Source organism: Typopeltis vanoorti, chromosome 6 (genome assembly GCF_054136105.1).
Source record: "Typopeltis vanoorti isolate ZY-2024b chromosome 6, IOZ_Tvanoo_1.0, whole genome shotgun sequence".
Lineage (NCBI taxonomy): Eukaryota > Metazoa > Arthropoda > Arachnida > Uropygi > Thelyphonidae > Typopeltis > Typopeltis vanoorti.
Window position 1 is genome coordinate 12,439,559 of NC_143554.1, and position 12,527 is coordinate 12,452,085.

Here is a 12,527-nt window from a genome sequence, read left to right on the forward strand (position 1 = left end):
TCTCTACATACATTATCTACCCCCCCCCCCCCACTAATCCTACCTATACCTCATTTTCAGGTGAAGATGAATGAGTGATGTAGGTGAAGCATGCCAGTGAATGATATGTAACCTGCCTCAATGAGTCCTCAACTCACTGGAGATCCCTTATAATTGAAGTTTTAAATAACTAAATGCAAGAATTGGTGATGTGTCTATTCCAGGTATATGCCAAAGTTCTAATAAAGAAATAATTAATGAAAATGAAATAAATATGCTACAATTTTGTACAAAAAATGAATTAAGAATAAATAATACCTTCTTTGATCATAAATTACAATCGCAAAAAATAACATCATATAAAAAAACAAAAACCTGCAGTTGATTATATAAAGCTAATAGAGAAATCAATCTACCAAAAATAATTAATGGAAGATTTCTATCAACAGACAAAGAAAGTCACCTTAAATTAGTTCTTGTAAAAAAAAAAAACAGTAAAGACATCAAAGAATAAAAAACCAAACATAATATACGCAGGAGAACATAATATAGGATAGAATTGCTCCAGGAATAAAGTATGAGATAGCTGTATCAGAAAAGTTAGAAAGATTGTTAGATAAAATAAAAAAAAAAAAACGGTTAAAGAAAAACACAGACAACTTTTGAAGTCATGAATGAAGCAGCAAAAAAAGCACTAGGAGAAAAAAAACAATTAGCACAAAATTAATCAAAGATGGATACTATGGTAAGAGGTGAAAAGCTTAGTGAAAGAAAAGAACACTACAGTTCACAGATATTTAGAAAACAAATGAAATACCTCAATGTATGAAGAATATAAAACTATATAAAATAAATAGTGAGTAGAATACTGGAAGAACTATTCTAAAGAATCAGAACAATTTTTATGATATTCAAAGAACAATCTGGAGAATAACACAATCTCAAAGAACTAAATGAAGGTATAACTCTAAACAAAATTGGATTGAATAAAGGGAAAGATATTTTCAAAATCTATGCATAGAAAAGAACAAATGACAATATATATAATCAAAGATAATGATGTTTATGATGAGGATCTTTTGAAATAACTGAAAAATGTTTAACTCTTAAGGAAATCTACTTATTTTAATAGTATTACAACTCAAAAACTAAATTAGAAAACAATGTTTATTAACTGGCTTATATTTCACTAGATTTCAAACCAGCATCTCCAGAACAACACATTCATCTTAAGATGAATGTCTCCCAAATTTTTGGCAGATTAATGCAGCCATACTTGTTATGCACAGGAAAGCAAATGCTTCACAGCCATTGCTTACTCTAGAAAAATTTAATCTCACCGACTTGTAATGACCTATATATAGCACACTGGTAGTTTTCACAGGAATATATTGTTTTCTTTCATCTAATCCTGTGTGAAAGTGTGTCCAAAGTGTAGTCTACCAATCTTGACTTGCCATAATAATGGTAACATTTGTATTTTTTACATTTTTCAAGGCAGATGTTAACAGATCTTCTTGTCTGCACATAGTAAACCAAGTCACAAGGAACTTCATATGCTCCAGGATGTACTAGAGGATAGTTATTAAGAGAGTGAATCAGAGTATCTCATCTTACATGTGGTTTAAAGGTTATATTTTATTAGTACTTTATCTTTACAGGTATACTTCAGATATATAGAATAAGAATAGTGGTGTTTTGTTCTTGTGTGTTTGGGGGCCATGAGTATTTTATCTATTTTGTAGGAGCTATAGCCATTGGCCCAGAAAGTATGGGGAAGATAGTCGAGTTCTGTGGATGATGTGATTGTTTATGTAGATATCTTGCAGTGCTTGTTCGCTTTCTATCAATGGAAAACATAGTTCACTATGTTTTCCATTTGAAAAGCAAGTGACAAATGTATGGCCGGCCTGGCCTGATTGGCCAAGTGGTAGCATATCTGCTGAGATGAAGAGTAGGTGCCCTCCCTCAATGAGTCTTTGGACTCCTTGGAGGTGACATGTAATAATAATAAAATGCATTAAGAAAAGGCACATTTTCTTAACACACAAACACAAAGATATCTCCTAATTCTAACACTTCAGTGAACACCCCAAAATTCGCTTCTAATGTGAATTTTGAGGTGTTTGCTATCAACTTACAAAGGAATCCAAAGTGTCTTGTTCATGAAGCCAAAAGGCAAACATATTATCAATGAAGCATATCTACACTAAGGGTTTGAATGTAGCTATGGTCTATTTTGTTCTCAAAGTGCTGCATGTAAAAGTTTGCTGTACATTAATAAATAAGGAAGTATCATCAAAACCATTATGAGTGAATTTTTAAGGATGCAATTTTTTATAGGTCATTTGAAATTAACAAGATTTTTTTTAAAAGTAGAGAAATCACTAGTGAGGAAGCAAGTGACTTAGCTAACTCTTGAACAAGTTTATAAATAAAATTCATCTCCCACCTAAATACAATCACAAATAATTCAAATAACTATGCCCACAGCAGGATTTGAACCTGCAGCTCGCTGGTTGGAGAGTAGGCAGAGTTGACCTGGTTAGCAGGTAGACTAACCATAGAGTGTAAGTATGGGATTTATGGATTTTAGGTGTTCCATAAATATAGGGTAATTAACATGAACAGGTTTCAATTTTTAATGATTTCATTGGTCCAAGAAGTAACACTTTTTTCAATAATTTATGAACTTCTTTCTTTTGGCATATAATGGGGGGGGGGGTGTCTTGATCTATGATTTGGTAAGTAGAATTGTTATCTAGGAGCTCTTGCATTATTTTATTTTTATTTTTTTTTTGTACTCCTCTTCATTCAGTAGCATTACCCTTATCAGCTTTAGTAATCACAATTTTATTCTTATATAACTTTTTTAAGACTGCTATTTCTTTCAGTGGTTATTGCTTTTAGATGGTTTAGATTTAGTTACAGTCCGACCACAGATAAGAGAACCCTCGACATTTGTGCACATGGCAAAAGAAGATGGATCCAATCTGATAATAGGGTAATCAATGCATTTTGTGGAGTAAGAGTTGATTATTACACAATAGAAAATTAGCTTTTCTTTTAGTAACATTCTAGTTTTTAAATTAGTAACTATTTCACTTATATAACAGTTGGAAAATTTTATGTATAAAATATGTGATTTCATGTGTTGGTGACAAATTCATACATTGCCTTATTCCTTTCTCTCCTTCAACATGAAGGAATTCCTCTTGGCACTCTGCCAGCAGCTAGGATCCTCACCACTGTGGGCAGACTAGGATACTATGGTGGCGAATTATAACTACCACATGATATGTTCACCATAATTTCCAGTTTTGAAACTTGCTTTGGTGCAACAGCAAATTTATGACATTATTGGGTGTTAGCAACTTCTTCCATAGGTGCCTGTGATAATAAAGTTTTAACCATGCGATCTGGACCTGGCTGATGTCAGAGCATAGTACATGGGCTCTGTTGGAAGATTTAAAATGTCATCAGTTGTCTACTTTTAACTTTTGTGAATTCGTTTTTTGCTGACACTTCAGAGATGTGATAGAGGACAGTCAACAGTTCAAGATTTAAAACATTGAACAGTTCTGCATGTAGAGTTGCCATAGCCTTGTTTAATTTGGTGAGCTCTACGTGAGTAGAAGCAATTTGCTCATGTTTAAGCACTCAACTTGCCCATCTGTAAATACAATGTGCTGTATGATGCAACTCCTACAAAAGAGATAATTATACTACATGCCCCCTCCCTCCATTTCCATACAAGAACTAAACACCACTATTCCATATATCTGAAATATATCTAAACAGATAGCCAAGGTACTATTAAAATATAACCTTCACACAATATTTAAACCAACTCAAATTAGTAGCTCTCATCCACTTTCCTAAGGAAAAACTCTATCCTCTTGCATATTCTGGGGTTTATGAAGTTACCTATTAATATTTGCCTTGGAGAACATAAGAAATACTTTTGTTATCATTATTATGCCAAATTGGGACTAGCACACCAAATTTAGACACCTTCACACAAAATATGCTATATATAAGTTATAGGTCAGAGAGACTATTTAGAGTCAGCAATTGTTATGAAGCATTCTCCTACTCTTAACACGTATTGCTGCATTAATCTGCCAAAATCTGGTAAAGACTAGTAGACAACTGTAATAACTTCTGTTATACAACATTAGAGGGTGCCAAATTAGGATTTCAGATCTTTTGTCTGTTACTATTTAAACTGTTTCACTCACTCATTGTCATGTGTAAACTAACACGTTTTGCTCTGAGGATGCTAGTTTGCAATACAGTGAAATATAAGACAGTTAATAAACATTGCTTTATAATTCACTACTTTGTTTGGTCTTGTAATAAAATTTAAAAATAACTAAAAAAATGAATAAAAATAAAATTAACTTCAGACATCTAAGATTATACCAAATAACTGGGTGGAAGAATCCAATACTGGTCTTCAAGAAAGAAGCAAGATAAATCAAGAGAACTACAGAGGAATATATCTGCTTTGCCCAACATCAAAATCACGAACAAAAATAATTGGAAATATAATAAACAATTTGATTTAATTATCTGATGAACAAGGATTTAGGAAAAATAGATCCATTAATGAAATGTATTAAAAAAAATTTTTTTTAATACAATTCATTATATGTATTTTTGTTACTAGTATACCCTTTATATGAAACATATTTCCAGATTGGCGAAGTTGGTCGATTGGTAGAGTCTCTGCTACTAATGGCTCAGTTAAGTAAATTTGAGCGCGGTTAGTAGTTAGAAGGGGCCTTATCGTTCGATGCTGTCGGCACACTCTCCCTCAATGAGTCTTTGGACTCCCTGGAGGTGTCAAAATAATAATAATTATCAATTTTGCATTCTGATTCAAATGAATTAAATGATAGTGCATTTTTTTAGTCCTAAATTCTGTCCTAAGCTGGAACATAGTTCTGTTCTTAGATATTATTGTATTCACCAGTGTGTTATATTAACTCAGGACTTGATATTGGCCTATTCACCAAAATCTGTTAAAAATAACAGGAAATTAATAACAAAAAATAACCTGTTAATTTCATTATAAGCAAATCTTGGTTAAAAGCATTTTAAAATTAACAGGGTGTTAATTTTCACGTGACATGCGGACCGGAAATTTTGTCTGTTAAATCCGAAGTCCGTAAAATCTAGGGTTTACTGTATTCTCCATTTTCTTATTATGGAGTTTACAGAAGCTCCTGCTCTTGCAGCTTATGTTATTATGGACACACCAGTCATTCTGCTCAAACTCGTCTTGAAGAACATCAACAATATATTTCACTTAAGAAGCCCAATAAATCCAATTTAACAAGCTATGACTTATCTACAAAACACAGAATCCAGTGGAATAATACTAAAGTTCTACATAAAAGCTATTTTCTTCTAGAAAAACTGTACAAAGAAAGCTGCGAAGCAAACATTCACAATTCCAACCATAACAAAATTGATTGACTTAAATTTTCTCAATTTTTGGAAGTCATCCTAACTAATACTTATAATTCATGTGTTTCATAAATCGTAATTAATTATTTTATTTTTATTTCCTGATATTTATTAATGCAGTGGAATTATTCTCCTGTAGTCGACAGTACATATAATATCTCTGATGTTCTCTTTTTTTTTTTTTTTGTGGTATCTTCCTGTGTTGAAAATTGTTACGACACATATCCAAGTTCTGTAAATAAACAATTTTATGTGACTTCTGTCATTAATTAGTACCATAATCCTGAAAAGATTATACAGTTCAGTCCCTACATTCTTACCTAACAATAAAATCTCCTTCTGGTTACCACTCATGGAAGATAAACAGCACCATCTCTCTCTCTCTAATGTTTATCATATTCACTGTGAGTGGCCTTCACTTGCACTTTGGACACACAGGAAAATCGGTTGAAAAATGACTACAAGAACACCAATCTTATATCAACAATAAACCTGAAAAATCTGGGCTTGCTCAGCATGGAGTGGAAACTGAACACAATATCCTCAAAATTCACCTTTTACATCGGCACCAGTTTATGTTTGAGTGGTTATTTAAAGAGTGCTGAAGCACTTCTTCATTGACCAAACTTAAATTTGGGATGAATGTCTATCCACTATAAAGATTTGGGAAAGTCTCATCCTCATAAATTGCAGGCAATAGCATCCCCCCCCCCTAAATATACAATGCATTTAATAATTTATCTAAATTGTTATTTTACTGCATTTCAAAATTTTAATTTTAGTTTAGACTTTAATTGCAATCTCAATTTATTTTATAACCACCCATGTGGTGGAAATCTGGTATGTAGATCGGCTCTGTAAATAAATAGGATTAATATTTTTTGTTCTAGTTTCACCTTGTGATTATGCTGATATACTGATATGGCCCATCAATTTCTGGGCCAAAATATTTGCAATAATAAATATTCTTTATGAATCTGTGAATACACATATCTAATAACCATTCCTGTTGTCAGGTGTCTTCTTCCTCCAGGAGGTTGACTACCATGCGTCTCCACCATGTCCTATTCTGCGCCTCTCTGCTGCATTCCTCATATGAGAGATAGGCCCAGTCTTCTATATTTTTCATCCATTCTAGTCTTTGTCTTCCTCTTTCATTCAACAGTTCCTTCGCAAAGTGTCCTTTGTAGGCAGTTATGTCTCAGAATATGTCCAAAATAGATGACTCTCTTTATAATTTCTTTCATCAGGCTTCTGTTTACACCTATCATCTCTAGTCTTTTTGTCTTTCCATGATCTCATAATTCTTCGCAGCATCCACATTTCAAAGGCCTCCAGTTTTTTCACACTCAGATTGGAGAGTGTCCATGTCTCTCCGTATAATAATGTGGACCACATGTAGCATTTGGAGATTCTTAGTCTTGTTTTCAGATTTAATTCTCTAGATGTTAGTAGATTTTTCATACTGTTGAAAGTTGACCTTGCAATTTCAATCCTTTTTCTAATTTCATCTTCTGTCCTGCCATTCTCTGTGATCAAGTGTCCGAGGTATATGTATGTTTGCACCTGTTCTAATTAAGTTCCTTTTATATTGATGCATATTTTTGATATTTTCTTTTCTCTTGAAATTATCATGATTTTTGTCTTTTTAAAGTTGAAACTGAGGCCATACTGTTCGCTGTACTTGATTTCATCTGTAAGTTTTGAGGTAATATTTGTTTTCAGCTAGAAGAACCGTGTCATCTGCATATCTTAGGTTATTAATAGTTCTGCCCCCCTACAGTGATTCCTTTGAAGTTACTAATTTTATTAAATATTTCTTCTGTGTACAGGTTAAAGAGAATCGGAGAAAAGACACAGCCTTGTCTCACACCTTTCTGAACTGGGAATTCTTCTGAGGTCTCTCTATTTATTCTCAAAGATGCAGTCTGTTCCCAGTAAAGATTAGTTAATAGCCAATGTCTTTTCCATCCATGCCTATTTTTGAAAGGATTTCAATTAATTGTTCATGTTGGACATTATCGAATGCCTTTTTGTAATCTATGAAGCAGAGGTACACATCTTTTTGTTTTTCTAGATATCTTTCTATGATGGTTCTGACGTTGAAAATACCTTCTCCTATACCTACATTTTCCTTGAAGCCACTTTGTGTATAATTTATTTCAATGTTTATTTTTCTTTTATTTCTTTCAAGAATATGTATAGGAGGACTTTTGATACTTGACTGATGAGGCTGATTGTCCTGAACTCTTCACATCTTCTTTTGTAGCTTTTGTTTTTTTTGGGAAGTGGAATGAAAATTGAGTGATTAATATCTTTGGGTAGAAATCCAGTCTCATATTTTATTGCATAATTTTGTAAGAAATTTCAGTCCCCCTTCATTGAGAGCCTTCAACCATTCTGCCAAGATGTTATCTATTCCTGCAGCTTTGTGCTTTTAGTTTTCTGATGGCATTTTCAACTTCACAGAGTAAAATGGATGATTCTTCTAAATCAGTCTGTTCAAGAATATAATTTCTTTGTTGTTCGTATAATTTCCTTGTGTATTCAATCCATCTTTCCATGATTTCTTTTTTATCCATTAGAATATGGTCTCTTGGGTCTCTAATGACACTTGCATGATTTGCTGTATTTGTCCTGCTTGTCATTTCTCTGATTTTTTCATACATTTCTCTGCTTCTGTGTTTTCTATATCTATACATTTATTCTTAATCCATTCCTCTTTGGCTTTCCTGCATTCTTTTTTTATTTCTTTATTCATGCTTTTATATTCAGGTTTTGTTCTTTAACTTTTTTCTTTGTTCCATCAACATTAGTATTTTTTCATTCATCCAAGGTTTATTCCTTTTCAATTGTGGGAGTGGATTTTTGGCTGCTTCATTGATGCTATTCTTGAATGTTTGTCAGTTCATGTTAATTTCATCAATTGGTGTTCTATTTTTCTGTGTGAGTTGTGGTGTCAGACTTGTTAAGGGATTTTGTGAATTCTTTTATAAAGCAATCTTTAACTTCTTGGTTGTTAAGTGAGTCTGAATTATAAGTTGTCTCTTATGAATGGTTGGCTTGGTATTATCTTAAGTTTTATTTTGATTTTTGCAATCACTGGAAAAATGTTTTTGCAACCACAACCCAGTTTTTGTTTGTTATTTTTTTATATTTTAATAATAATTTTAATGTTAATAACACAAACAAAAACATATGTTTTTGTGTGTGTTATTGTATTTTGGAATCTTTTGCATATTATTATGATGAGTCTTCGGACTCCTTGGAGGTGTCACGAATAATAATAATTATATAGTCCACTTAAATATAAAGAACCAACAGGCTTCATTTCAGCGATATAAACATTATTTAAATTATTCTGGATAGTGACCACCCACCATAATGTAAAAACAGCATACATTTCCTAGGAAATGTATGCTGTTTTTACATTATGGAAAATACCAAGAAAAGCGATCAGAACTTTACCACCTTTGCTGCGTGTTGCCTGAGTTTGTACTATGACTACTTGCATTAGCTCATGCTAGTAATCGCCGATACTTTTATAGTTTACTATATTCGGCATGAAACTCTCTGATTCTGATCTTTGAGTTTCTTATTCGGTTTTAAAACAATGTGGGATTTAATATCCCCTTAATTTAAATAATTATATAGTCCATTTAGTTTCTATAGATGTCCCCAGGGCTTTTCCAGGTATATAGTCTTCTGGGAGGATGTTTAAACAGTGAGTGTGTGTGTGTGTTGGCAATTATTAGGTCATTGGTTTCACAGAATTGAATTAATCTTTCACCTCTTTCATTTCTGATTCCAAGCCCTTGGTTTCCCATGCAAAATGAGATTTTTTCTGAGCCCATTTTTGCATTAATAACCATTACTATGTTACAAATGCCATTGACAACTTGGTCCCTTGATATTTCTAGAGCATTTCATTGAGTATGGCATTAAGGTCTGTTCAACAAACTTCCATCAATTGGTTTACCTTCCCACACTTTGTAAACTTACAGATGACGGAACGTCAGCCCAGAAAGAAATCAATTTACTTGCAGCACCACACATCATGAAAAATGGCATCCTCTCTTTAGATTTCTCCATTAATGAAGATGTGCAGAAGGCTCTGTTATACTGCATACTACCTTTATTTTATATATAAAAGACCTTCTTTCTATATCAGTGACCAATAACTCTATCCAAAGTTTTAAAAAAGCAATGATACTCTATTTCTCATATCCATTTGACAAACCTTCAGTGTGCACACACCTCATGCTTCAAGATCTTCAGCAACCAGTCCCTTTAAATGCAGATCTTCAAGCCATCCACAATGAGATAAGTATAACCTAGTCACCTTTAGTACTGTCCAAATAGTCCTGTCTTTCTTTCTCAGAATGGACCTCAATTCATCTTCCTTCACTTTTTATATATTCAAGTCACAAGAAAGTACCACATCTTTCTCCCTTCACTGACATTTACCTATAGCCTTTCCTGAAATAAACATATTGCATCAAGAGCACATGCAATTAATATGCTAGCCTTATAACCTTAGTTGTATGCCTGTAATTGAAACAATCCAAGCCATTATTCTTTCTTTTAAGGTTACACGGTGATCAGCATTCATATTTATGAATTTAGGGACACAAAACGCACATGTTGAAAAGATTATTTTACTGATTAATACTCTAATCAGATACGAATCCAATAAAACTGTAACCATTCCATACATTAATGGGATATCAGACAAAATAAATAGACTGAAGGCTTTCTCAGCCTATAAAAAACTTCATCCTTTACTGCTCAAGATATTATTGTTCACCAATCCTGCTTTGTATACAAATCTTAGAGTACTGGTTACATATCTGGAATGGTGTACCAAAAATCTTCCTAAAATTCTCTATCCAGGGGAGGATAATCCAACTGATCCATGATTCTTTTATTTCAGCTCTCTCAAACAGTCTGTTTCAACTTTACATCTTTCCTGCAGATACTTCCATTGCACCTAGATTTTATTTCTTATGCTATATATAGCAAGACTCCAAAGGATCATATAAAAGGACAGGCATTAACATCTTATTAATATCCGGGAAAAATAGTACAATGGATGTGAAAGAAGAACCAGACAGATACTGATGTTCTGCATTTAGCAGAGCAGTACTATCTGCAAAGAATTACAAATGGAACAGTTCATTTAGTCCAGGTACTTGCAGTTAACAGTGGCCTATGGTTTACCAAGCTGAGTAACTCAGTGATCAGTTTCATACAGCAGTGATGGCCTAAAGTTACATCCAGTTTCTATATACATAATTCAGTCTGGAATACAAAGATGATGTGACCCTGCAGCCAAAGGTTGATCCAGTAATTGATTTCATGTATATAGTTAAAAATGATGAGACATTTGCTTTATTTGCTAAGGTCTTGATTTTGGCAAAGGTTTCTGGGAGTCCAGCATAAAACTGAAGTATGCTTCAGTTTTATGATACATTTACAATTATAGCGAAAGCATCATTCGAAATGTTATTTTGTGAATGACAGTCCTTTATATTTGCATCTGTGCTCAAATCTCAATGGTTTTGGAACAGATGGCTTTCAATTGCCCACTGAAAAAAAAATCACTGAATCCTGAGAAGAATGTATTCTTGGGCTGTTGGATGATGACATTTTTTTTTTTTTTAGATAGCAAATCAACTGGTGTGTGTGTGATGAAAATCTCCAAAACAGAATGGAATGTGGACAACTTTTTGTTTATTCATGCTTTTATGCAATTTTTTCTTCAGAGCTTATATGTTTCTATTGCCAGGTTTTGGCAACAGAAACGTATTAATTTACCTTTTCTTGAAGTTTCAAATTAAGCTCATTAAGAAACATTTGTGTGCCCACAAAAAATTGATCCAAGAATCATTTACCACCAGATATGAGTAAGATGTTTATGTATGTTTTTCAGTGGAAATGAATGTCACTACTTAGTATGAGATCCCATCCCACTTTACTATGGTAAAGTTTCCAGATTATGTAAGAATAAATATTGATCAGCAGCTGCTGATCTGTTGCTCCATATTTTCATGAAATTTTGTACACATCCAGTATGCTCTAAGAAATAACTATAGTTTTTTGTTCACATTGTTAAACATTATCTAAAAAAAGTTTTAATTATTAGGTTTAACAGAATGAATACAACACTTAAATTCAAGTGCAATGGACCCTATATTTTGTCTCTGTCCCAGAGACATCACCAGGAATACAATCTTAAAATTGTAAAAAAGTTAGACTAAAAGCCTAAAGTTCTATGGGGAGGGTGGCACCCTCTTTAGGTGCTGTTGGCTAGCCCTAGCTGTTGAGTGGGAAGCCTAAGAATTAAAGTTTCTCAAATCTTGGGAAGTTTAAAACAATCATATTTATTAAAATTAAGTTGGTTATCCAAATCAGCAATCCAAAAAGTCTTAAGTTTATATATGATGCAGTAAGCATAGTATTTTTTTTCTCCATTTGATTCTGTGCAAGGCATCCAAAGGCATAGAACTGACTAACATAGTTATGGCAGCAAATGTATTTACTGTGTTTTTCTTATCAGATTTTCCAGTTTACCATAATAAGATAATTTGCAAGAACAAGGAACTTTGTGAACACCTGGAACAGTGAAAGGATGGGGTGGATCCTTAGGAGAGCAGTTAAGGGCAGCCAGCTTTGGAAGAGGCTTGAAAGTAGTGGGGAGATCATATTTCTTTAGTTCTGGCTCTTTTTCTGAGATGCTGCAGATATAGGGAATAGTAAAAACATTACTGTGATCTGCATGTTGAGATAATCAATTTGATGATACTTTTGGCAGTGAAACCATTGGACAGGATGAATTAAAGGAGAATTAAGCTGAAAGGGAAGCCTGGGTGAAACAGAGGCCAGAGGCTCTGTTGATGATAATTTTGATAACACCATACTGGATTTTCTGTAAACAGAAAGAAAGGATGCCTTCTATCAGGTCAAGATATATCGATTATGTGTTCTCCATTTAGCCACATAGCTCAGACAAAACTAGTGAGAAGCAGCTGCATTTCATGTCAGTGCCCCCCCCCCTTTGAAGTGCAGTTTTC

The 12,527-nt window shown here is 33.4% G+C and overlaps 1 protein-coding gene across 1 annotated transcript in view; it reads right to left on the minus strand.

Moving 5' to 3' along the window:
- Positions 1 to 12,527, minus strand: part of cmet (CENP-meta) — a 370,306-nt gene that overhangs the window by 105,839 nt on the left and 251,940 nt on the right. The gene's annotated exons all lie outside the window — the stretch shown is intronic.